Below are 25534 nucleotides of genomic sequence, written 5' to 3'. Positions count from 1 at the left end.
CTACATGGGCCAAGTGATTTTTATCTGCCGTCAAATTCTATGTTTCTATGTAACTATTAAAAGCGCACTCCTACTACAATCTCAAAAAGGGGGAGAATAGCGTTCTTGCTATATAAACCACACTGGGTTTATTTACAATGTATGCACAATGCAGTTCGGTTATTAAAAGCAATACAATATAATAAAATATCAATACATAGGTACTAGAAACATTAAAAAGCAAGTATTAAAGCTGAAATTGTGTTGTATGAAGTCCATAAACTGGTCTATTAGGGGGGAATAGAGAAGCCAATATCTATTCTCCTTGTGCAGTATATATGATGGTTAAGGGGGTTATTCAGAGTTGTTAGAAAAGCAAAAAGGTTAGCAATTGGGCAAAACCAAGGTGCACTGCAGGAGGGCCAGATGTAACATGCACAGTGCACATGGGGGGTCATTCCGAGTTGATCGCTAGCTGCATTTGTTCGCAGCACAGCGATCAGGCTAAATAACGTCAGTTCTGCGCATGCATATGCGGAGCAATGCGCACGCGCGTCGTACGGACACAACGAACGATGTAGTTTTGAACAGGGTCTAGCGAAGCATTTCAGTCGCACTGGTGGCCGCAGAGTGATTGACATGAAGTGGGCGTTTCTGGGTGTCAACCGACCGTTTTCAGGGAGTGTTTGGAAAAATGCAGGCGTGCCAGGAAAAACGCAGGCGTGGCTGGGCGAACGCTGGGCGGGTTTGTGACGTCAAAACAGGAACAGAACTGTCTGAAGTGATCGCAAGCGCTGAGTAGGTTTTGAGCCACTCTGAAACTGCACAAAATACCTTTGTAGCCGCTCTGCAATACATTCGTTCGCACTTCTGCTAAGCTAAAATACACTCCCAGTGGGCAGCGGCATAGCGTTTGCACGGCTGCTAAAAACTGCTAGCGAGCGAACAACTCTGAATGACCCCCATGGTTTTCCCAATTGCTAACTTTTTTGGTTTGCTAACAACGCTGAAAAACCCTCCAAGTGTACCCCTTTAAATTTTAAAGACACAGTCACTGGATGCAGACAAATATATTCATGCAGATCATTCCGGTATAACATCCAGCAAATAGGAGATTGTTACCCAGTCCATGAATTTGATAAGCAATCCAGTCCCTGCTGCAAGAAGATCTTGCTCCAATGTTGGAGGTATAAATAGCGGCTATTTGCCAAGTTATAGCATATGCTCCAGAGGCAAATGTGGGTATATCCACACTGAAATGCAATGAGCCTCTAAACAGACATCTACTGCAGACTACTGCATAACTAGACCAGCACCATCAATTGGAGGACATTTGCAATCCCAGATGCACCGTCCTCTTGCAGCATCGCAGCGATATCTTCACCCATTATAAATACGCCAGTGTATGTACTGGATCAAGCCTTGGATAGAGAAAAAGTACCAACCAAGCATCTTCTCTGTCATTTTAAAGTCTCTTGGTCAGATGTATTAAGCCAGGAGAAGTGATAAAGCAGTGATAAGTGGAAGGTGATAACGCACCAGCCAATTAGATCCTATCTGTCACATACCCTCCAACTGTACCTATTTAGCAGGTACAGTACCTTTTTTTTCATTGTACCGATTTTTGGCTCTCCAAACTTCCACTGAAAGTATAGGAAAGGGGACGTGACCACGCCCCCTTTACCTGTGGTCACGCCCCTTTTCTTAATTTGTACCGATTTTTATCTGTAAAATGTTGGAGGGTATGCTATCATTTTTCTAGCCCCTAATGATTGGTCACCTTTCACTTATCACTTCTCCCGGCTTAATACATCTGCCCCTCTGTTTGAAAAATAACAGTTAGGAGGTGGTTGGCTGGTACTTTATCTCCACTTTATCTCTTTCCAAGGTATTGTACATCTCCACTGATCTCTTATCAGCATGCGGCTGAGTTCTCTAGAGCAGTATCTCAAATCCAATCCTCAGGAAACCCTGACAGTGCATGTTTTTCATATCCAATTGCTGGAGATCAAATCATATAAATTCATTGCTTACAGACATTCTAAAAAAACCACAGGTACTGTAGTACTAATTACTCCACTTCTGAAGAGACCTATAAACATGCACTTATAGTGTATATGGGCGTTGAGAGAAGAGAGTAAAGGTGCTAAATAACCGGGTCTGTTTTTTAGAGGTCTGGAGGGGACCAAGGCCAGCTGCGGAGTACAAATGTTCTCCTTTACAGCGCAGCGCATAATAAAAAAATTTTTTGTCAGGGTTGAGATATCTATGGATATCTCAACAGCCCTGAGCATAGTTATAAACACTATGGCCGGATGTAATGGGAACCGAGCTTGACCCAACTTTGTAAAATGGCCGATTTTGCGGCAAAAGTCAGACATTTTTAAACCCGGCCAATGTAATAGCGTCTGAATTCTTGAAATGTCGGATGTTTTCTACTTTGGACAAGAGCACCCGGTAAAAAGGTGTATCCAGATGCAGTGGCGTCCCAAGGGCCGCACCCGGGTGTCACCCAGAGACGTAGCCAGTACTTTCAGGGCTCCATAGCACCATTTTGAAGGGGCCCCTGTCCCAATGCTTCTAGAGAGACACTTCTCTGCAGCAGTTGTTAATTTTATGCCCCATAATAGTGTCCTAGTTCATTTTCAAGACCATAGTCTTGGCAAACACTGTATCATACTGTAATCTGATATGTAGATACAGCACAATTACACACAGAATATAGGCATGCCGCATATTTTTACCAGCAGGATCTGCTTATGCATCCTGGAGGAATGGGGTTTATATAGGGTGCATGTTGCTTCAATCATGGGTCTTTTGGGTGCCAATGGGTGACTTTTCCCCACACTGTGCAACTGTTATATTTTAAGACGCTTTCCGGTTTGTCTGAAAAAATCAGTCACTTACTGATCTAAAAATGCCATGAGAAGTCGGATCCAAATTGCATTGGGAACATAAAAGATGCACGCGAGTTCCGGGAAAACATTGCACATTATAAATGTCTGACTTGGTGCATCTTTTTTCCCGAATGCTAAACTTGGTTCCCATTACATCTCGGCCTAGAAGTGATCAGAGAATATTTGTCACATGTCCAAAGAAACATGGATTAAGAAGAGCCAACTTCCCTTTTTTTGAAGAATTTTAATTAGCATTAAGTAGAACAAAATCCACAAGCCTCTCAGAGTTTACATGAGCTACTGTTTGGGATTTAGTCCTTTTTATCCCAGTTAGTTCAGGCTCCCCTCCAAGCTGAGGATTAGCCGTCCAGTGCAATGTTATCTACAAACCTTGCAGTCATACTTCTGAGACTGCTAGCTGCCATCTTACTCACTCCAGAGACTGCCGAATAGCTTCAATCAGGCTTCAAAGACCTCTGGCCAGCCTTCTGACCACTCCAGAAGCTTGTTGGCAGCCTCCATCCCATTCCAAAGACCACTGACTGACCTCCAGCTCACTCCAGAGACTGCTACCTGGCATTGTTCAAGCAAAGCGATGGTGCGTGCCTCCAGATTGAGCAAGAGACTGCTGGCTGGCCTCCAGCCCACTGCAGAGTTCGCTGGTGAGCCTTCAACTTGCCCCATAGACCATGAGCCCACTACAGAGTCCTTTAGCCCACTACAGAGACTGCTAGTCAGTCTCCAGCTCTCCCCAGAGACTGTGACATGCCTCCATTCCACTGCAAAGCATTCTGGCCAGCACTCAATCCACTCCAGAGAATGCTACCTGGCCTCCACTCAGTTCCAGTGACCACTGGCCAGCTTTTACACTGTATATTTGCACTGTACATACACACTGTACATTTTAAACCACGGTATGAATAAAGGTCTTTTCTGCACTAAGATCCTTTTATTTCATTTTGTTACAGCTGCATTCTTGGAATCATTATTCTTCACACGCTGATGGTCTGGGCCCATAACCTATTTGCAGAGCCATAGGTGTCAGCCATGTGTGATGGAGGTTAGCACAAATGATGAATATCTCAGGCTGGGTACACATCAGGCTAGCCAGCAATCTTGCTGATGGTCGGTGACACCTGATGCACTGTATAAAATCCATATGCATGCCTGAAATCTAAGGGAGAGGTGTCAAATCATAGGGAGTGGTATGAACTTGGGGAGAAGGCGCGTTGCGTCATGGAACGTCTTGGTTTCATCACTCCGGGGGCATGCCCGACATTCCTGGACATGCTGGGCTGCCCCCGGACATTGTACCTGCACCCCTAGTGTTATAACAGTAGGATTATTAACTGACTTTCTCTTTCATCCACTAGGGGACACTGGAACACTTCAGCTGGGGGTGTGAAGTATGCAGCCCAGAGGTGGCTCAATCTACATAAAGAATTAAGCACAGCCGGCCCCTCCCCTTCACGCCCCTTACCCCTCAGTTTGAAAAATTGTGCTAAGAGGTACAGCACAGGAAAAGGAGATCCTGCTCCACTTAGAAAGAATTTGCTTTTAAAAGATCAGGAGACAAGCCAACCTATTAAAAAGGGGGGCAACAGTGTCCTAGGAAGTGAGAGTCAAAGACCCTGTTCGAAGGGGTCGGCATCTCTCTGAGGAAAGTTCAGCGTGGAAGCAGCTGAAGACAGTGAGTAGATGGCGCTCTGTACCGCGGCTGCAAACAGCTAAGCGACAGAGCTTATTTTCGTCAGTTAGTTGTTTTTTCCTGCGGAGCTAAAGCAACATACAGGGGACCGGGCACTGCAGCTAGGCGGTGAGTCCGGGGAAACAGAATGCTCCATAGTAACACTATAGAGAGGCGGCGGTTAAAGGCTACTCAGCGTAAAGGCTCTGGCGGGATGGGTACCCGAGATAAGGGAGGCTAGCATTAGTTAGTTAGTTAGTTAGTTAGAGAGCTCCGTTTATTAGTGGACGGCTATACAGCGAAGAGCAGACAAGGGCTGGTTGGCGGCTGAGTGGGACACTGCTGGCACTATCTGTTCTTAATGATGTGGTTAAAAAAATTCAATGCGGCCATCTTTAGATATTATTTTAGGCACGCAGCTGAGGCGGGCTTTATCTCTGAGAGGGGGATGGGCATATATATTCCAACATAGTTATGCAGGCTGCTGCCCAGACAGTGTAAGAGGCTGCTGCTGCTGTTGTTTGCTGCTGCTGCTGCTTAATCTCTCCTAATTTAACAGTAAAGACATGTCTCTGTTTTCTTCCAAAGGAAGCTGCTGACAGGTCCTGCGGAGGTGAAGCAACAGAAGTTACAACCCGGTCAATCAACCTGTATTACAGTTGGTAGTGTGAGGGTTGCAGACTTCAAGCTGGTTAAAAAAACAACAACAACAAGATTTATGGTAAGAACTTGTAAGCAGACCAGCCACGTTTGTGAAAACCAAACAGTACAAACAGAGAATCAGATTTCCTAATGGAGGATGTTCTCTTCACATAGATACAGAGAGCCCGTACCACATCCAAAGACCGCTCTTTGGAAGACAACTCAGGAGAATTAAAGGCCGGAACCACAATCTCCTGTTTAAGGTGGAAGGAAGACACCACCTTGGGTAAATAACCCATTCGCGTTCTAAGAACCGCCTGGTCATGATGAAAAATCAAATGGGGGGACTTACAGGATAAGGCACCCAAGTCCGATACCCTTCTAGCTGAAGCAATAGCCAGCAAAAATAGCACCTTAAGGGAAAGCCACTTAAGGTCAGCAGAGGCAAGGGGTTCACATGGAGACTCCTGCAAGGCCTCCAGCACCACTGACCGATCCCAAGGGGCCACAGGAGGTACATAAGGAGGCTGAATCCGCAACACACCCTGAGTGAATGTATGAACATCAGGAAGGGCAGCAATCTTTCTCTGAAACCACACCGACAAGGCAGAAATGTGAACCTTGAGGGAGGCCAGACGCAGGCCTAAATCCAGGCCCTGTTGTAGGAAGGCCAACAGTTTGGCCGTGCTAAACTTGAAAACGTCATGATTGTGAGACGCTCAGCAAGTAAAGTAAGCATTTCAGACCCTATAGTAAATCCAAGCAGAAGCCGGCTTACGGGCCTTCAACATAGTTTGAACGACCGCCTCATAAAAACCCTTGGCCCTCAGGACGGAACTTCAAGAGCCATGCCGTCAAAGCCAGATGGGCCAAATCCTGGTAAACACAAGGGCCCCGAACGAGGAAGTCTGGTCGCTGTGGAAGTAGAAGGGGACGATCTAGCTAGAGGCCCTGTAGATCGGAGAACCAGTGCTGTCTGGGCCACGCTGGAGCGATCAGAAGTAGGTTTCCTCCTTCTTGCTTGAACTTCCGTATTACTCTGGGCAGGAGTGACACCGGAGGGAACACATATACGGCAGCCAAAAGTTCCATGGGATTGACAGAGCATCCACGAACGCTGCATGAGGATCCCTTGTCCTTGCTCCGAAGACCGGAACCTTGTGATTGTGTCGAGACGCCTTCAGGTCCACATCTGGAAGGCCCCACTTGACCACGAGAAGTTGAAACACCTCTGGATGGAGGCATCATTCTCCGGTATGAACTGAGAACTGATGTACGGATGACTGAGAAAGTCCGCTTTCCAGTTTAGGACCCCGGAATAAACACTGCAGATATGGCCGGCAGATGGCGTTCTGCCCACTGAAGAATCAATTTTGGGCTGATATTGCTAGATTCGGGATAGATTTTTTAAGCAAATTTTAAATGTTTTCTTTTTTCCTCATCAGTCAAAGGCATCTCATGGTTTTAAAAGTGTAATTCTTACATTATTTGTCTTCACCCCACCATGTGTGCATGCAATCAGTGTGCCCGGGCCCTGTGGATGTCTAAACGTTGCTGTATGCCATGAAGACTGTATTTGGGGAACACTACCCTAAGGGAATACAGACACATGCTAAAAATATGGCAACACTAGGGCACCACCAAAACCAAGACAGTGGCTTGTGTAGTTATAGATATGGAAAAGACAGATTTAAGCAGACCCTATGACATGGTCCCTTCCACCAGGTACAAAATGCTCTGCTCTTGGACTTCCCACTTAATTTACAATTGCAGTCACCTGTGCTGAAATGATGGGCTGATTATAAGGGTGTTTCAACATACAGTATATTATGTTGGAAGTCCAGGAGCAGAGTATTTTGCACCTAGCGGAAGGGGTCACATTTGTAGGCTTTAATTTGCTGGTGTACTTCTGGTCCCAGCATACCTTGACATCCCCCAACTGTAGGTCTATGCTGGTCTATGCTGGTAGATGTTCTCTTCACATAGATACAGAGAGCCCGTACCACATCCAAAGACCGCTCTTTGGAAGACAACTCAGGAGAATTAAAGGCCGGAACCACAATCTCCTGTTTAAGGTGGAAGGAAGACACCACCTTGGGTAAATAATCCATTCGCGTTCTAAGAACCGCCTGGTCATGATGAAAAATCAAATGGGGGGACTTACAGGATAAGGCACCCAAGTCCGATACCCTTCTAGCTGAAGCAATAGCCAGCAAAAATAGCACCTTAAGGGAAAGCCACTTAAGGTCAGCAGAGGCAAGGGGTTCACATGGAGACTCCTGCAAGGCCTCCAGCACCACTGACCGATCCCAAGGGGCCACAGGAGGTACATAAGGAGGCTGAATCCGCAACACACCCTGAGTGAATGTATGAACATCAGGAAGGGCAGCAATCTTTCTCTGAAACCACACCGACAAGGCAGAAATGTGAACCTTGAGGGAGGCCAGACGCAGGCCTAAATCCAGGCCCTGTTGTAGGAAGGCCAACAGTTTGGCCGTGCTAAACTTGAAAACGTCATGATTGTGAGACGCTCAGCAAGTAAAGTAAGCATTTCAGACCCTATAGTAAATCCAAGCAGAAGCCGGCTTACGGGCCTTCAACATAGTTTGAACGACCGCCTCATAAAAACCCTTGGCCCTCAGGACGGAACTTCAAGAGCCATGCCGTCAAAGCCAGATGGGCCAAATCCTGGTAAACACAAGGGCCCCGAACGAGGAAGTCTGGTCGTTGTGGAAGTAGAAGGGGACGATCTAGCTAGAGGCCCTGTAGATCGGAGAACCAGTGCTGTCTGGGCCACGCTGGAGCGATCAGAAGTAGGTTTCCTCCTTCTTGCTTGAACTTCCGTATTACTCTGGGCAGGAGTGACACCGGAGGGAACACATATACGGCAGCCAAAAGTTCCATGGGATTGACAGAGCATCCACGAACGCTGCATGAGGATCCCTTGTCCTTGCTCCGAAGACCGGAACCTTGTGATTGTGTCGAGACGCCTTCAGGTCCACATCTGGAAGGCCCCACTTGACCACGAGAAGTTGAAACACCTCTGGATGGAGGCATCATTCTCCGGTATGAACTGAGAACTGATGTACGGATGACTGAGAAAGTCCGCTTTCCAGTTTAGGACCCCGGAATAAACACTGCGGATATGGCCGGCAGATGGCGTTCTGCCCACTGAAGAATCAATTTTGGGCTGATATTGCTAGATTCGGGATAGATTTTTTAAGCAAATTTTAAATGTTTTCTTTTTTCCTCATCAGTCAAAGGCATCTCATGGTTTTAAAAGTGTAATTCTTACATTATTTGTCTTCACCCCACCATGTGTGCATGCAATCAGTGTGCCCGGGCCCTGTGGATGTCTAAACGTTGCTGTATGCCATGAAGACTGTATTTGGGGAACACTACCCTAAGGGAATACAGACACATGCTAAAAATATGGCAACACTAGGGCACCACCAAAACCAAGACAGTGGCTTGTGTAGTTATAGATATGGAAAAGACAGATTTAAGCAGACCCTATGACATGGTCCCTTCCACCAGGTACAAAATGCTCTGCTCTTGGACTTCCCACTTAATTTACAATTGCAGTCACCTGTGCTGAAATGATGGGCTGATTATAAGGGTGTTTCAACATACAGTATATTATGTTGGAAGTCCAGGAGCAGAGTATTTTGCACCTAGCGGAAAGGGTCACATTTGTAGGCTTTAATTTGCTGGTGTACTTCTGGTCCCAGCATACCTTGACATCCCCCAACTGTAGGTCTATGCTGGTAAATGTAGACCTACAGGTGTCATGTACTCATGGGTGACATCAAGGGACCACTGGAACATGCAGTGCACCTGCCAAAATATACTGTAAAATAAACACATACTGCAAAAAAATAAAAAATAAAAATACAAATCTTGCTTCATGCTTGAAATCTATTGAGAAAAAATAAAATAAACTCTGTGTAAGATGGGAACTGATCCTTATATAGATACAACTGGCAGTGAATAGGGAGCAGATTAGCACTGACTGGTAAATGTGAGGAAAAACCACTCTGTATTGGTTAATAGTGGTGAAAACATACTCAGGATCTAACCTCTAACTGCTATTAACTGCACTGTGTTATTAGTGATCATTAATGCACTGATAGATTCTATCCTTCAACTTGATTTATGCATTCACACCCAATTACATGTACATCCTACTTTTGCTGAACTTAAGATTTGTGTGAATCAGCACATAAACGTAATTGCATGTTTTCCGTGTGAGCGCATTATGAGGGTCATTCCGAGTTGATCACTCGCTAGCAGTTTTTAGCAGCCACGCAAACTGATCGCTACGCAGCAAACAACGGCAGCTAGCGATCAACTCGGAATGACCCCCCATATACTGTAACTGCACTTTAAGACTCAGAATCAGAGTAAGCATAAAGAGGTTGAGATATATATTTTACAGTCCAGAAATATTGAAGTGAGGGTTAATGTTCTGCTTTTCCTCAATTCCAAATAAATAAGCTTCTTTTTAATCATCCAGTGGTGGCACAATCAGGGGACCTAAAAACCACATACTCCTTGTTTTATGACAATAAAAATGCTTTAAGCTGTGACACTATTGTGAATATTATAAACATATTAATGTAAATGTCAAAATGTTCTAGCTGACATTCTGGAAGAAAAACATCTGCATTCATCTGTAAAGATGTATATAATCAAAAGGTCAACAATGACAATGTTGACATTCATAATGTCAACACCACAATATCAGCAGCCATGATGTTAACATTCTTAGGTGATTTTATTAGTATATGTCCTTGCATTTGCTCTCTACATAGAATGGGTACTATTTGGGTGGGTTATATTGTTTCTGCGCAGGGTAAATACTGGCTGCTTAATTTTTACACTGCAATTTAGAATGCAGATTGAACACACCCCACCCAAATCTAACTCTCTCTGCACATGTTATATCTGCCTCCCCTGCAGTGCACATGGTTTTGCCCAACTGCTAACAAAGGCCCTCATTCCGAGTTGTTTGCTCGCTAGCTGCTTTTAGCAGCATTGCACACGCTAAGCCGCCGCCCTCTGGGAGTGTATCTTAGCATAGCAGAATTGCGAACGAAAGATTTGCATAATTGCGAATAGAAATTTCTTAGCAGTTTCTGAGTAGCTCGGGACTTACTCTGCCACTGCGATCAGTTCAGTCAGTTTCGTTCCTGGTTTGACGTCACAAACACACCCAGCGTTCGCCCAGACACTCCCCCGTTTCTCCAGCCACTCCCAGAAACGGCAGCGTTTTTCCGCACACACCCATAAAACGGCCAGTTTCCGCCCAGAAACACCCACTTCCTGTCAATCACACTCCGATCACCAGAACGAAGAAAAATCCTTGTTATGCCGTGAGTAAAATACCTAACTTTTGAGTAAAATAAATACCCGCATGCGCTCTGCGAACCTTGCGCATGCACAGTAAGCGACTAATCGCAATATAGCGAAACTCTGCAACGAGCGAACAACTCGGAATGAGGGCCAAAGTTCCTGCTGCGATCAACTTGGAATTATCCCCTATGTAAGATAGCTGCGATCAGAAATAATAGTTTCCCTTTAATAAATGCAATTTTTCATTTGAAAAGGATACAACTGGCAAAAACACTGCTATCGCTGGTGGTAACCTGGCCAGAGGTAAAATTACTTTTTGAGTAGGGAAGTCTATTCAACATATACCACGGCACTACATGTACCACCACAATAAATCTTTTTTTAATGTTCCATTCTTAGAATGAAGCCCTTTTTAATCCATAAAATTGTTTTTTTTTAATTGTTCATTTGTTTTCTGTTATTCAGAGCTCCATTTTATACCCCTGCATCCAACAGGCCAGTGTGCCTGGAGAGGGAGCAGCAGCATGTTTCATTTGTATTGGGCAACACAAATTCTAATGGCAGCCCTGTTACTACCACCTAATGAGTAATGACCCATCACCAGAGCACAGACAGAAAGTTAGGGGGGGGGGGGCAACTTTTTACAAGTTTGCTTTTGTGAAAGTTTTGTCATGCAGTAATTTTAAATGGAAAAAAAAAGAGGATACACTTGATTTTATGGAAGAACATGAGTAGCTTCCAGACAGTAGGACAATCCATACTTGCCTACTCTACTGGAACCTGTGGGAGAATCCATTTTTCGGGTAGTCCCCAACGCACCCAGATGAGTGTGCACCCCTCCGTTATCCGGCCAACTTCCTAGAGTGTCAATTGCGTCATTTTGGCCCCGCCTCCTATGCAAATATGCACTATTTGCAAAGCATGCAATGTGCAAATTCATGCAAGACACGCTTCACAAACAGACAAACATTGCACACTACATCAAAAACTATATAAGCTATGTACTCCATTCCTGTACAAATGTGTCTGTTGCACAAGGTGGATGAATATGCTTGTGTATTGAAAACATATAAATGTTCCTCGGGGTACGAGGTCAGGAGGTCAACATGCACTATGTCACCAGTCTGTCAACTTCACAATGCTGGTGCCATAATTCCGACATACAGTAGGTGTAATGCTAGTTAAAGGGTGGCTCTTATAATGGGAAGCAGTTAGTTTCCTGATGAACGGGATCCCGGCGGTCGCTATACCAACGTCGGGATCCCAAGGGAGGACACAATCCCGGTGTCAAAATACTGTCGCCAAACGGGATGCCGGCATCAAAATACCAACTGCCGGCATCCCAATCATCCTGACAGTGGGGGCGGGGGATTAGGTCTAGGCAGCAGAAGAGGGGTTAGGGTTAGGGTGCTGGCACGGGTAGGTTAGGCTTAGGGACCGGGGAGGGAGGGTTATGGTTAGGCACATAGAAGGGAAGGTTAGGGTTAGGCATCAAGCGGGGAGGGTTAGATTTAGGCAGTGGAGAAGGGAGGGTTAAGCACCAAGTGGGGAGGGTTAGGCTTAGGCACCCACAAGGGAGGGTTAGGGAACAGGTGAGGGCTAGGGGGCTAAATAGCATTCTGATAGATGGGATGCCACTGTCCGTATACTGACCACCAGCATCCCGTCTATTGATAAGTCATACTGGACCCCTTTAAACATGCCACTTACATAAACAGGATATTCCTAATTGTGTACTTTATTCTGCTTATACAGCAAAATACAATGCTTGTATATAGAAAGAACAGAGGATACTGGTTGTTAGAGTTCAACAACAACCAGAAAGCGGCAGAGTGAACGCAGTCTACAACATACTCAAATGTAACTTTGTTGACTATTCAAATGTAAATGTTCATCTAAGTAGTGGACAACATCTAAGAATTTGCTTTTCCATATTCTGAAATATACACACTCTATACGTAACAGTGTCAGTGCAAATCTGTCCTACTACTGTACAGTATGCACTCTGCACAACATGGGGTCCCTACACTATTCTTCCTCACCAGTGACTACATCCGTCCAGCATGCAGCTCACTGGATACAGCCCAAGGCAACGCTCATACAAAAGTCAATGTCAAGTGGATTTCAGATAGTAGGTCAATCAATAAAACAGAGAAAGCTAAAGGGATGTTGTTCTAAAGCTGGCTACACACTGACTTTTCCTGATGCTTAATCCAGCAAATGAATGGCCTAATCAAAGCCGACTGGCCATTTGGCACCTTGGCCGGATCATTTTGTGCTTGAATACAGGGCATATTCACAAAATAAACAAAAAAGCAGCACTTAGATAATTAAAAATGCTATACTGGATTGTCAGGATAAGAACTATAAAAATGTAATGGAAAATTTAAAATTCACACCATAAAAATTCCATATACAGCCCACACAGCATATGGTAATAATAAATATTGGTGCTTGTTCCTATGATAAATCCGGGTTATAGCAGAAATAAGGTATACAGTATACACCCTCTTGAATATGAAGCACAGTTCATCAGAAATGGTATTTTAAATTTTTATCACAGTAGTCACAGTTGAAGGGGGAATCCTACAGTATGTTGATGTCCACAGTTCTTAAAAAACTGTATAATACAGCGAAACATGTCAGCTGTTTCTTGCCACCCACTGATGAGCATCGAAAGCCACCATTGAATTGCTTGGACCAATTTCTGGACTATTTTCAAAAATAATTTTAAATAAAGTATTTACAGAACACTCCTTTGCACTTGTACAGACAGTCCCAGGACACCGTACACTTAGCGAGGACCCACTGCCTTTTGTGATGCCGAATAAGGGCAGGACTGAGGGCGGGACAGCATAGCCACGTCATTGTAGCCCCGCCCCTGCTACATAATGCTGAGGTTACAGGCATTATGAGGCAGGGGGTGGGGCCACGATGATGCGATTCGCGTCATTGGACCCCAAGACCACAACAACTGGGGTGGGCTGAGGGGGAGGTGCATGTGGATGACACCTGGCTGGGAGACTTGTCCACTCTTCCCAATTTTTGGGAGCCTCCTGGCAGTTCCGTCACGTGAGATTAGGCAAATATGTTCATGGTCTAAAGGAGAGGAACAATATTATGTGCCATCCCTGGCCTTACCCTTGTATATGAACCACACAGTTTAGTTCTATAAATAAAGTCTGACAATCTGCCAGCCACTGTGCTCAGTAGCACACCACCTTTGACATTTATTAACGTCAATCACTTTATTTTTATTTAATGAGCAATACCATAGTACTCTATTATGTCCTGACTGTTAATGTTTTTGACGGCCGGCCACGAAGGGTTGACCAAAAGTATGTGTACAGATTCATTTGCTTACATTTGGAATAACCGCTTGATAAAGGGATTAAAACAGTGGATGGGTTTGATGCGCTCTGCTTTTGGAAACATGCTCTGATGTGCAGGACAAGCCTATTCTCTTCTATCGCCACAGCAATATGGTCATTTTAAATCCTTTATTTAAAGTTAGAAAGGATTTCTACTTTAATATTGAATTTAACCAAGCCTCTTCTGCAGTCAGGGGCGGAACGAACGGAGTCAATGTAGTCAGCTGCCGCCGGGCTCCAGCCAATGAGGGGGCACTTGTACTCCATTGTCTCAGCTAGCTCCCAGCCCAGGTCACCTGCAGCGACGGCGCTGTGTTGTTCACTAAGCATCATGAATATGATGCCTGCGACGGCTGCTGCAGCCAGCGCTATCTATCTGACAGACACTTGTCCCCTGCTGTGCTCCCCTTACCAGCTGTGAATACGGGAGTACAGTGACAGACAGTCTGGTCAGTCAGTACAGCTCCTCCTCCTCCAGCCTCCTGCTATTCTCCCCTATGCTCCCGGACAGGCAGAAGCTCCGCCTCCGACACGAGGAGGGGGCAGCTGCTTACAGTCACAGGAGAATAGTGGCTCACAAAAGGGGGTCTGGTGGCATGTGTTCCAGGCCTCCCTTCTTTCATAGGTTCATCCTGAAGATTAAAAGAAGAAACGGAAAGTGGCAGTGTCCCAGCAGGGGGCGGGGCTACCTAGCCCTGTTTCCTGCAGTGCCATATGGGACATAGGAGTGATGGAGCCACAATCCCCACTCAATGACACAACTGTCAGTATACTGTATGTAGGGTATGAGGACTATTGTGTCTGTGTAACTAAAGAATTTATGTGTATGTTTATATATGTGTCTGAATAACTATATATGTCTGTTTATATATGTGTCTGAGTAACTATGTATGTGTCTGTAAATATGTGTCTATGTATATCTATGTAACTGTATCTGTGTATCTGTGTAATTATATGTGTCTCTGTGTAACCCTGTCTATATTCAGTATATCTGTGTATATAATGTGTCTGTGTATATACAATATGTGTCTGTTTATATGTGTGTCTATGTAGCTGTATATGTGTAGCAGTGTAACTATGTGTCTCTGTGTAACCTTGTCTATATATGTATGTGTATTTAATGTGTCTGTGTATATACAGTAAGTGTCTGTGTATATGTGTGTTTATGTAACTGTATATATGTATCTGTGTAACTCTATATGTGTCTGTGTAACTGTGTATGTGTATCTGTGTAACTCTGTCTATGTGTGTCTGTGTACATACAGTATGTGTCTGAGTAACTATATATGTTTCTGTATATATGTTTCTGTGTTTATACAGTATGTGTCTGTGTACCTGTACAATGTGTCTATGTAACTGTATATGTGTGTCTGTGTAACTCTGTATATATGTGTCTTTAGCTACAGGTGAAATTCCCAAACATAGATTGGGTAGGCATGTGGGCAGGTGGATCTGAACGGCACAGCAGCACTCTCTATATAATATGGAGGTCACTGCAATGCTCTCTGCAACACTGGCGGTCACAACATTGTTCTCAGTATTGTCTAATAGTGACAAAATTGCTCTCAGTATTGTCTGAAAGTCACAAAATAAACACCACCTAAAAGTATAGTAGCAATGAATTTACTGGTACAAACATACCCGCCATTCAGCAGTGAGCAGCGGCATAACTAGAAATTTTTCTCCCCCGAGCCAAAAAATTCTCTGCCCCCCCACAATTGGCACTAGCAAAGTGTGGAATTTGCGCTTGCAAAAGGGGTGTGGCTTCATTAAAGTGGGTGTGGCTTCACCGAAAGTGGCGTGGCGTTGCAGGAAAAGCCACCTTATACCCCAGTTTTGCAACCTGCCCGCCGAGACATTGGCGACCGCAGGAAAAAATAATAATCCTGATTCATGCCCCTTACATTATTTGTCATTATTCCTCCTTATAGTAATGCCCCTTACACATTATGCCACACACTGCAATGGCCCTTAGACATTATACCACACACCGTAATGCCTGTGACACATTATGCCACACTGCAATGCCTGTTATAAATTATGCCACACACTGCAGTGTCCCTGAGACATTATGCCACATACAATGCCCGTGATGCAGTATACCACACACCGTCATGCCTGTGACACATTATGACACACACTGCAATGCCCCTGAAACATTATACCACATAAAATGCCCGTGATACAGCATACCACACACCGTCATGCCTGTGACACATTATGACACACACTGCAATGCCCCTGAAACATTATACCACATACAATGCCCGTGATACAGCATACCACACACCGTCATGCCTGTGACACATTATGACACACACCGCAATGCCCGTTATACATTATACCACACACTGCAATGCCCCTGAGACATTATACCACGTACAATGCTCGTGATACAGTATACCACACACCATCATGCCTGTGACACATTGTGACGCACACCGCAATGCCCGGTATACATTATACCACATATCACAATGTCCGTGATACATTATGCCACACTTCGCAATGCCCGTTATATATTATGCCACACACTGCAATGCCCATTACACATTAAGCCCTACAGTAAGGCTTCTGATTACTTTTAAATTACCGGATCGTTGCCAAGGGTTTCATGATCTTAGTTCCATACACGGTGCCAGGGCTTTTCATGCTCGGGGTGTCATGTTCGTTGCCAGAGGTTTCATGCGCTGGGTGTCAAGCTCGTTGCCAGGGGGTAATGCTTGTTGCCAGGGATTCCATGCACTGGGTGTCATGCTCGTTGCCAGAGGTTTCATGTGCTGGGTGTCAAGCTCGTTGCCAGGGGGTAATGCTTGTTGCCAGGGATTTCATGCACTGGGTGTCATGCTTCTTAGTTGTTGCTAGGGATTAATGCTGCCCAACCCGCCCCCCGCTGTTTAGTGATCCATGGGCAATGCTGCCCGATCCCCTCTTCCCACTGCTGCTGAAGGTTGCAGTGAGCCGCAGGCACCTCTGCCTGATCCCCCCGTTGCTGCTGCCGCTACGCCAGTGTAGCAAGGTGGCAGAGCTGCAGGGTGCCGCAGCCAGCGCTATGCCCTCCCGTGGGTCCCGTCACTTTCTAGATGCTAGAGGTCAAGTATGACCCCTAGCATCTCTCCTCCATGGCGGCGGCCATATTGGAAGGGACATTTAGCAGATTGACATGCGGACGGCTAGTTTGCATGTTAATCTGCTCTGAATCAGTGGCGGCAACCCCGCAGCCCTGCGCCTCCAAGCCTCCGCAGTGGCTGCGGAGGTGGGAGTTACGTCACTGCCATTCAGTATCCATTATATGCTGAATTTAGTGTAAAGACACAAATCAATTCTTACGCTCTATGCATTCGGTATGAGATAATAATTGGACATCAAAAAAAGCAAGTGTTCCATGCTAGGATATAACCTTTTATCTGATATATCTATTCAGTTTAACACTAGTTTAATGGCAAATGCCATAATCATTATACAGTAGCACATTTGCCTTCTTTTATCAGGCAGAGCATCATAAGCCATCCCATATACTGTAACTGCTCTTTGCACTATAGGTTTGTCTTGCCTATTACAGATGTGTTGTAGACCGTGTAACTATGGAAATTCATTACATTTTATTACATGTGCATTGAGCTACCCACTTGACATCATGTCTGTTTTCAGTACTCCTCACACTAATTTGAAGGCATGAAATGCAAATTAACTTTTGAAGATTAGAGATAAAAGCGCTTTCTTGTGTAGCGTAAGAATTTTTTGATCTCAGACAAAAAGATTTATGACAAAGTGTAATTTATTATCTTATTTGAGAAAACCTGTGTTTATCATAGACATAATTCAACGGGTGGTATTCATGTGACCGCCGGTCAGCTGACCGACAGTCACATGACCTCCTCCACGAGCCCGACGGCTCACTTTCCCGATGGTCGGCATGCCGACTAACAGGGACTATTTCCACTCGTGGGTGTCCACGACACCCATAGAGTGGGAATAGAACCCGTGGCGACCGCAGGTCGCCACCGAGCCCGCAAGGGGTTTGCTGCACTCGCCCCTCCCCGCCGGGATCCCGGCGTCGGTATGCTGCCGGGATCCCTGCGTCGGTAAGCTGACGGCGGTCAGGAGACCGCCGGTCAGCCATACTACACCCAATTCAACAACACTTAAACCCCTAACCATCCCATGCCCACTGTCCCCATTTTACAAAAACTCCACATGCAGTATATTCCGGAATTATAGGATTTATTTCCATGTTTTATTATTCTTATTATTAATATATTTACATTTATTTTTATTGATATATTTCCATACACTAAGTGCTGTACTTATAGTTCTGCTTGGTATGGGCTCTCCACACTCTAACTTTAACAGATATTAGCCTAATAGGATGCTTTCAAACTAAAAATTTAGTTTAAAAAAAGGAAGATGAAAGCTGAAAGGTCAAAGACCAATCATAAGAAAAGCGGAAGAAACAATAAGATTATGATTTTACTTGTTTTTTTCTAATTCTCTTATTTCTTCTATTCTCTTTTCCTTCTCTTTAATCATCCCCCTTCATCTCCTCCCTACTATCTCCTCCCCAAGGCATTGATAAAGACACTTTAGGGCTGAAACACATCAGCAGCCATGGAAAGTGATTTTATTTCTATCTATTGGAAACCACCACAACATCACCTGCAGGATGCCTGACAGGGACTTCCCGGAATCCAGGTCTTGTTATACATTGCTCTCCATTCTGTGACGTCCGTGTACGGCTCCTTCCAACGGAAGTCGCACATGTGTGAACCTCAGCTCACCCATTCGCAGTAGCAGTACCAAATCAGACTCGGCAGTGCTAAGTTTCACTGCTACTAAAGCAGTGGGGAAAGGAATCGTGGGAACAGCTGATCTTCGGAACAAGTAACTGTGCACCTTGGCAAAACCATGTTACACTGCAGGTGGGGCAAACTTATAATTAGATTTAGGTTAGGGAAGGGAGTGTCAAAACTGAAATCTAATGTGCAGTGTATAAAAATAAAGCTGCCTAACATTTGTGGACTGCATACAAAAGCAGTCAGTAGTATTACCCTGCACGCAAAATAAAAAAATGTATTTGCAGCTCTTGCATTTCAGCATATTATGTCCAGGTGCATAGTTTCTTGCTCTTTACTGCGTTATTCCCACCTCAGAATCAGGCACAGGGTTGGACGGGCCCACTGGGGTAAGGGGGAAACTTCTGGTGGCCCCACCCCCCCAAAGTCCCAACCCTAGGGATAAGGTTCCAGACGATGCTATTGAACTATACATTATACATGATAGATATATATACAGGTTCAGTGGCAAACGCAGCATTTGCATGGGGGGGTTTCCAGAACTGGGCGGAGCCAATCACGGGGGTGGGGACTGAGGTGACCCAGTATATGCTGGGTCCGTAAAACTAGGGTGTCTGTGTGTGTGTGTATATATATATATATATATATATATACTGTACATATATCTACACATATATATATATACACATGTATATATATATATATATATATATACATACACACACACATACATATACACATATACATAGCATATTAAACATGCATACATATATATATATGTACAGTACACATATATATACACACATGTATATATATATATATATCATGTGTGTGTGTTTATATGTATGTATGTATGTATATACATGTGTATATATGTATGCACATGGATATATATGTACTATAATTAAAATAAAGTAAACTTTTATTGCACTTACAAGTGCCACCAGGAAGACAGCAGGCTGCAGAGGACGCTGGACAGCCATTAATAATACTCATGCAGCGATAAAAAAAATTTTTTATTTTTTTTTAGTGGAGGGGGGTTTCTGGGTGCTTGGAACCCCCCCTGGGTGCGCCACTGAGGTTGAGTATCCCTTATCCAAAATTCAACATCCCACATTTTTGGGTCCCCTACTGAGATATATATATTATATATTATGTGTATATAGATATATTATATAGATATATAATACAATATATATATGTCATAATCTCAGTAGGGGAACAAAAATGTGGGATTTTGAATTTTGGATAAGGGACACTCAACCTGTATATATATATATATATATATATATATACAGTATAATCTACATAATAATATAATATATATTATATATATATATATTATATATTAATAATAATTATTATTATTATTATTATTATTATATTAATAATAATAATAATAATATATATAATTAATAATATATATATTATATATTATATAAATATATAATAATATATAATCTCAGTAGGGGAACAAAAATGTGGGATTTTGAATTTTGGATAAGGGACACTCAACCTATATATATATATATATATATATATATATATATCTTAGATAGATGGGGGAAAAGCTTTTCGGCGCTTAACCGCGATACCAAATTATACTAGAATGTAGTCCAGGATATTTATAAATGAACAAAAAAGTCTCCTTTTTCTAGACACTCCCTTTATATTAATCGGGCGTCAGCTCCACCTTAAAGAAAGAAGCATTGGTAAGGTGCTTCATGTGCAGTGTAAACAAAAAGAAAGGATAAGGTGGTTTTAAGCGACCAGTGGTGTCTAATGCTAATGGGATACTCAAATTTAAAAGAAAATATTTTTATTTATTAAATCTAATATGCACCAATAAAAACAAATAAAATAGTAGCCCTATTACAAGGGGCCAGAAACGTTACTAAAAACTGTGTATAAAATATAAGTTAGTATAAAATCAATAATACGAACTTAAATAAGACAAGAGAAAAAAGCGTCCTAAAAGTACAAACTTGGACATAAGATCAGCATAAAAAGTATATAAAAAAGGTTCTTAGCTTTTAGAGAGGATATGTATCATAGCATATATATATCTATCTCAGGGGCCAAGCTCATGCACTTTCTAATGGTTAGTCAAACCAATGTGGTGGCTGGCCACACCCCTACTGGAGACTGGCCACACTGCTAAGGATGTGCGTATCACTCCGTTACAACTCTGCGCCGCAAGTGGCATGTCACAGTGCTCGGCGGCTGTGCTGCGGGAGGCAGAGGGATGGATGCTCTCCCCGGAGCCCCCAGCACAATAAAGTTTTTTGTTTTTTTTTTTTGGGGGGGGCACAGCGTGCAACGTCATGATGTCTGTGCGCTGTGACTGAAGAGCAGAAGGAGCCAACACCGCAGTGACAAGCAGCTCAGCTCAGCACTGATCCGGGATGAAGGCAGGAGAGGTAAATGTAGCTGCTGGAGAGACACAGAGGGGGGAGAAAGCTGTGGGGAGACGCAGGCAGTCATGATGAGACAAGACACCGGGGGTGGGGGTGAGGGGGGGGGCAGACATGAGGAGATACGGGGGGGGGGAGGGCAGCCATATGGAGACAAGACACAGGGGAGACAGCCATGGAAAGACATGGGGGGGTAGGCAGACATGGGGAGACACGGTGGGGGGGCAGGCAGCCATACGGAGATGAGACATGGGGAGGCAGCCATGAGGAGACACAGGGGGGGCAGCTCTGGGGAGACACAGTGGGGAGATAGCCATGCTCTGAGCTCCGTGGCTACACTCTACACCTCTGAATACAATATATTAAACATAAAGGGAGACAGAGTGGGGAGAGATAAAGTATCAGCCAATCTCTTCCTAACTGCCATGCTACAGGCTGTGTTTGAAAAATGATAAGTAGGAGCTGATTGATTGGTACTTGATCTCTCTAAGGTTTGATTAATCTCCCCCAAAGTCCTTGTGCGCGCGCGCACCTACACACACACACACACACACACACACAAATTGCCACATGTATTCAAGACAGCACCCATGTAACCTACTGTACAAACATGGCAAATTTTAGCAAGAAAAATTAGCCTACACTGAACTGACAGATAGAAAAGTATAAAGTGTGACTAAAGTGGTTGTTGGCTGCTGTAAATGCAGGTGGGCACTCTGTTGCTGCTAGCCTAGGGATGATCCAGGGATGAGATCATATGCAAAACCAAAGAAATCAAAGCCAGTGCGGATACAGACAAAGCCAAGGGTCAAAGCCCTGGAAGCAGAGCATAGCAGAGCCTTATATACCCACCTCATTGTAGGGAATTAGTTGTATAATAAGTGGGTGAAGAGCAGACAAATATATGATAGCAGCTGCTGATGCTCATTTGGTAGAATTACTGCTGCTTTGTCCACAAGAGCATGATGGTGACATTGGCACAGGCATTAGATTTTCCCACCTCACTACATACCTAGTTGCCATTCTACCTTCTGAGGTATCTCCAAGGAACACATATGAATGCACACTGGGAAGATCATCCACGTGCGCTGGGAAAAATGAAGGTGCTCTGATGGAATGTACAGTATCCATTATTACTGGCAAAGCTACTATTAAGGATGATCTACTGCATAAGGACTCTGAAATGGGGCGTGCGGTATGAATCAGTAAGTTATTTTTCTTGGATGCAGCTGAAAGGGCATGCTCTTTTATTTCTAAAGCAAAAAGAACAATGGCTGCACTGATTGTGATTACAAGACAATAAAGAATTTAATGTCTCGTTTTAACTTTTATCTGTTTCATTGAATACATTTTAAGGATTCATCTAGATTCATTAAATGAGCTGAGATGCCATTGTCTTTCAGTATGCTGTATTCTGCTTGAGGCATTAAGTGAGATTTGCTATGATGAGAAACAGAATCAGTTATCACAAAATCTCTCACTATAACCAACTCCATTTACTATGTAATACTGAAACACATATTAAACAGCCTCTAAATGGAAAATTGGGTATATACTAGCGCATAGGTTCTCAAACTCGGTCTTTAGGACCCCAAATAGTCAACGTTTTCCATGTAGCCTGGCAGGTGCACAGGTGTATTTATTACTCACTGACACATTTTAAAAGGTCCGCAGGTGGAGCTAATAATTTCATTTGTGATTCTGTGAGGAGACCTGAAAACATGCACTGTGTGGGGTTCTGAGGACAGAGTTTGAGGACCTGTGTACTAGAGGCAGGCATTATAACATTTTCACAAATGAATATTTGGCAGGGATTGTCTAACGGCCCCTACTGTGGAATGCGGTTACAAAACCGCTAGTCAGGATCCCGGCCGTCACAATGCCGACGCCAAAATCCTGACTAGCGGTGAAATACTGCCACCGGAATCCCAACACCACAGGCTTTTCTCCCTAGATGGGTGTCCACGGCACCCATAGAGGGAGAATATAACCTGTGGCAAGCGCAGCGGGCCACCGTGCCTGCAGTGTGGCAAGCGCAGTCAGCCTACATGGGGCCTTCTAGCGCTTTCCCCGCTGCCAGCATACCAGTGGCCAGGATCCCACTGTCGGTATACTGATGTCCAGAATCCTGGCCGCTGGTTTTTCATACTGACCCCCTTACTGTGGAGGAGGCAAGAAGCAGTGAGGATGGGTGCAGTTGAAAGATGTCGTAGCCGGGGTAAGTGTAGGCCAAATCTAATATCTTTATAATATGCATTGCGTTTTTCTTATTTATTATAATGTTTGACTGGCATCTTTAGCTGGAGTCAGTGCTATGTTTACATTTTGACTTATTTATATATACAGTAAATGTAACGCCTGATGCTTACCTAGAATTGGGAGTCATGATGGGGTTGATGGTTAGAGGGGTAAGAGGATTACATCTCTCAGCGTGACCTGTACTGCTTTGGAAGGAACGGAAAGAGGATGGAGAACTGAATTTGCGTGGTTTCTGAGTGTGGGAAAATGAAGAGAAGGAAGGCGAGAAATGCAGGAGGGCATTCTAGCGGCATAGAGGAGTGGAGTGTTTTGGTTCCTCTATAGAAAGTGTGCAAAGGGTCAGAGTCCCCACTGTATTTAATGTTCACAGGCGTGCATCCAGTGCCTGTTGTCCAAGTTAGAATCAGTGTCCAAAGGTCTCATGTCCAAAATCTGGTGTTTGGAGTTTAATACTAGTCCAGACAGAGAGCTGATTCAGAGATCGATGCTATACAGTAGCTACAGCCGTGTATTTGTACGCAATGTCTGTGCTAAAACGGGTCTGGGACTCCAGATCGACAACAAAAAGGTCGACACACCTTAGGTCCACGCCAATTGGTCGACACACCTTAGGTCGACATGGACAAAAGCTCGACAGGAACAAGGTCGACATGGAAAAAGGTCGACATGAGTTTTTTATGTTTTTTTGGTGTCATTTTCTTCGTAGAGTGACCGGGAACCCCAATTAGTGCACCGCGTCCCCTCGCATGGCTCGCTTCGCTCGCCATGCTTCGGGCATGGTGCCTTCGCTCCGATCCGCTTCGCTCGGCACAGATTACCATTCCAATCGTAGTCCACATGGATCATTAAGTATGAAAAAGTTCCAAAAAAGAAAAAAATTGTGAAAAAGTCATGTCGACCTTTTTCCATGTCGACCTTGTTCCTGTCGTCCTTTTGTCCATGTCGACCTAAGGTGTGTCAACCAATTGGCATCGACCTAAGGTGTGTCGACCTTTTTGTTGTCGACCTGGAGTCCGGATACCGCTAAAACACAGAGGCATCTGTAGTAGCAGTGGCGGAACTTGTGAGTGGTGGGCCCAGGTGAAAAATATACTTTGGGCCCCTTTTCTCTGTCCTACCTTAATTTCATAATATACCACATAGCAATGGGGACAGGGAGACACAGCGGGTGATGGGGAGATGGTGATAGGGAGAAGCAGTGGGTGACAGGAGTAAAAGCACACAGTCCCCCACACAGTCCTGCGCAATGCAGAGAACAGGGATGGATGTACTTAGTTGGTCACGTAGGCTCTGACAGAGCCAGTTACACCAACTGTGAGGAAGAATTCATAGCTGTCTGTGAATTAGAGGCAGTAAGGGTAGCTCCTGGCCTGCGCAGCCTGGCTGTGAAGGCCGGCGCACTGCGGCCATGGTTTTTCTTGCAGACGCAGCGTGTGATGTCACGTGGCCTCCCCATAAATGGCCTGGACCTGCCCGCATTCCCATTGACGCGCTCCCGCAACATGGCATACTCCTGAAACAAACATTGCTGTTTCTTATCTGGACATATTTTCTATGTGATACTCAACATCTGCATGTAATTCCACTTTTTTTATGTTCATCTTTATCTATGTGTACTTCCAGAACTAATGTGTCTACCTCTAAATTGGCATTTGGCCCTAATATAATATCATCAATATTCAGATACTGAATGAATTTTTGACAAGCAACTTTCAGTCTTTAATATTAAGTTAAACTAAATGCAAAATTGAAAAGACTCATTTTGTAGCCCATGCTCATATTAAACAGGTACAATATGTCATTGTTCCTTCTGGTAATGCCATCACTTTGATGCCTAGCAACACAAATGATACTGTTTCCAAATGAATCCAGTCTGCAAAATGTAATCAGACTTCTAAGTGGCTATGAAAACCTATTATCTATAGATTAAAAAGAATGTTCACAACCCAATACCAAATAAAGTGAATGGAAAATGTTCAGAAGTGGAGTTGCCTGGATAATGAACTGAACTCAGATAATTGGAACATGGTTAGAGAACCTTAGCTGGAATTAATAAATAGGAAGTTTTAGTTCATTGATATTTATATTTATATATTTCGCCAGTTTTATTGATCTGCGATAAAAAGATACAACCCCA

At 44.1% G+C, this 25534-nt stretch overlaps 1 protein-coding gene across 3 annotated transcripts in view; it reads right to left on the bottom strand.

The window, feature by feature from the left end:
• Positions 1 to 25534, bottom strand: part of TMEM178A (transmembrane protein 178A) — a 216913-nt gene that overhangs the window by 157595 nt on the left and 33784 nt on the right. Inside the window, exon 1 of one of the 3 annotated variants that reach the window (XM_063918046.1) lies at positions 14344 to 14426. The exons of 1 other annotated variant lie outside the window; for it this stretch is intronic. The gene's annotated coding sequence lies outside the window, so the exon portion shown is untranslated. Of the gene's footprint in view, positions 1 to 13307; positions 13394 to 14343; positions 14427 to 25534 lie in introns of those variants that run through there. One more of the 3 variants, XM_063918047.1, reaches the window with a different exon arrangement.

Source organism: Pseudophryne corroboree, chromosome 4, assembly GCF_028390025.1.
Source record: "Pseudophryne corroboree isolate aPseCor3 chromosome 4, aPseCor3.hap2, whole genome shotgun sequence".
NCBI classification, from domain to species: domain Eukaryota; kingdom Metazoa; phylum Chordata; class Amphibia; order Anura; family Myobatrachidae; genus Pseudophryne; species Pseudophryne corroboree.
Note: the sequence above shows the minus strand (reverse complement) of the source record. Positions and strands in the feature narration are given on the sequence as shown.